Genomic DNA, 3,135 nt, shown 5'->3' with positions numbered 1-3,135 from the left:
TTTGGGTGTTGAACACTTTACTAGTACCACAACTCTCTCACTCAAGGCAACACTTGATAATTTCTTTTCAAGGCATGGATTGAGTTTTTCTAGACTGCGAGGACAAGGTTATGATGGAGCTAGTAATATGCAAGGAGAATTTAATGGTTTGAAGACACTTGTTTTGAAAGCAAATAGATGTGCTTATTATATTCATTGTTTTGCCCATCAACTTTAGTTGGCTCTTGTGGCTTTAGCAAAGAACCATGATGATGTTAATGATATTTTTAATATTGTGGTGATTGTAGTTAATATTGTTAGTGCTTCGTCAAAATATTGTGATATTCTTAGAGATAAGCAAGCTTGTAAAGTTATTGAACGCTCTTTCTAATGGTGAACTTTCAAGTGGGAAAGGTCTCAATCAAGAAATTAATATGAAACGTGCCAGTGATACGCGTTGGGGCTTGCATTAGGGTACATTAATGAGCATAGCCTTGATGTTTTCATGCATTATCATGTTCTTGAAATTGTGGCAAAAGATGGGTCAAACTCTAAGCAAAGATTTTATGCAAAAAAAAAAACATATTGAGATTGATGCAATCATTTGACTTTGTGTTTAGTCTATTTTTTATGAAATGTATACTTGACTTTACAAATAAACTTTCTCAAGCACTACAAAGAAAAGATCAAGATATTGTAAATACTTTGAATTTGGTTGAAACATGTAAGCAAGCTTTACAATTGATAAGGGATATTGGATGAGAGACTTTATTGAGCAAAATTTGTTCTTTTTGTGCTAATGATGACATTGATGTTCCTAATATGGATGATAATTTTTTGATTCAAGGGCAATCATAACGTAAGACTCAAGGTATCACAAATGTGTATTATTACCGCATTGAATTATTTTATAATATCCTAGATATGCAACTTCAAAAGTTGAATTATTGTTTCAATGAGTTACACACTGAATTACTTATTTGTTTAACATGTTTATGTCTAAATGAATCATTTGTTGCTTTTGATAAACAAAAATTGATGCGTCTTACCGAACTTTATCCATAAGACTTTTCTAACTTAGAACTCATGACACTTGATTCTCAACTTGATGTTTACATTTTGGATGTGCACTCTAATGTCAAATTTATGAGATTGAAAGGGATAAGAGATCTTACAAAATGACAGTTGAAACTAAGAAGGATATAGTGTTTCCATTAATTTATTTGTTGATGAAATTAGCATTTGATTCTACCCGTTGCCACTACTAGTGTAGAGAGAGCATTTTCAATAATGAATTTTGTGAAGAATTATTTGCGAAGTAGAATGAGTGATTGATGGTTGAATTATAGCTTAGTTGTGTATATAAAGAAAGATGTATTTGATGGTATTGATAATGAAGTCATTATATAATACTTTCAAAAGATGAAATCTCATTGAGGACAATTAGAAATGAATTAATTAATGAGAATGTTATAAATACAAAACTTGTGCTTATTTTTATTTAAAATTATATTGTTCTTTCAATTTTGACCCTCTACATTTCATTTTTGACTATGTCCCTGACTCACATAACTCAAATCCTCTTGATTAGTAATGAAATTAACTCAATGTTACATATTTACTCAATTTGTGTAACTATTATTAGATTTATATTGAATGTGGTAAGTGAATATCTTGGTAATTGGCTTTAATTCTCCTTATGTCTTTGTTGCTAGTTAATTGGAAGCAAAATAGTAATATATTTATCTCTAGCTTTGGTTTTTTTATTTTTATCCTAAATTTAGAAAAATATTCTATTTGATATGAAAATATATTTTGAAAACAGTTTTTGAATACAATCCTAAGAACTAGTGTAAAATTAGAAAATGATTGAATATCGCTTTCTATAGCTTTTAATATGAGAATAATTTTTAAACATAATATCAAACACATTTTGAAATATAAAAAATATTAAGATACAACTCAAAATTTTGAATCATATTTTAGTTTTAAAAATTATTTTTGAATCATGAATAAAATAGAGCCTATCATTTATGCTTAACTAAAAATTTTAATATAAAGCAGGAATGGCAAAATCCTGGGTTTAGGCTGGGCCAGCCCGTGTTAGGCCCGAGATTAGTTACTGAATGAACAGCCTGAGTCCAAGTTTCACAACCTTGGCCGCGCCATGATGAGGTCAGGCTAACCTGAGCATGAAGTTTGAGTTTTAATCTTAATAAAAAAAAATTATTATACAATAATTATTATAAAAGAAATAACAATACTCAATGCTATGTTTATGCATTATTTTATATAACATATCATTTTATACTTATAAATATTCGATGTTAGGTAATATAATCCAGACTCGGGCCAATTTTTTTATTTTTTTTTAATCCCAAGCCCAAGCCCGATTCATGCATTACCTCGAGTCCGGCCAGCCTCGACCGCGGCTTTTATGCCTGGTTATATTATAATAAATTAGATGAGAAATCAGGTGAGAGTGAGAATGTTGACTTATTTTTTTATTTTTTGGAAGATTGGAGTTCTAATAAAAATTAAATGGACCCACAATAAACAACTAAAATTTGATCATTTATAGACAATAGAGTGTCCAAGATCATGGTTGTCAAATCGCATATCGTATTATTTATCAAAAATCTAATTTTTTTAATTGTGTATCATATCGTATTGTAGGATACGCCTTTTTCAAAAAAATTAATAAAATAATCAAAATTTTCTAAAAATTAATATTATCTCCAAGATTAATGAAAGAATTTTATGGTATTATTGGTTTTAAATTATGGTATTACATAATTAAAATTAATCACAAAATTAAGAATCTATATTATTTTCTCTCAACTTTTCATTTCATTTCCAAGATCAATGTCAATGTTAATGTCTATACCTCCACTTGTATTATTATTATCATACAAAATGAACAACACATATTCCTCTCCACTTTTTCTATGCCAAATGGATAGATTTTAGTGAACTGGGTTGGATGACCCGGTTCCGATCCCAAATTTTTTTCGGGCCTTTGGTCCAAGTTAATAAAGTCATATCGATTTGTATCGATATTTTTAAGAATACGAACGAATACGTATTGTATCGTAGGATACATATCAACATATCGAAAAGTTTAAAATATATTCTCTGATATATATCGTTGACGAT

This window comes from Pistacia vera, unplaced genomic scaffold, assembly GCF_008641045.1.
Source record: "Pistacia vera cultivar Batoury unplaced genomic scaffold, PisVer_v2 Contig769, whole genome shotgun sequence".
In the NCBI taxonomy this organism is placed as follows: Eukaryota; Viridiplantae; Streptophyta; class Magnoliopsida; order Sapindales; family Anacardiaceae; genus Pistacia; species Pistacia vera.
Note: the sequence above shows the minus strand (reverse complement) of the source record.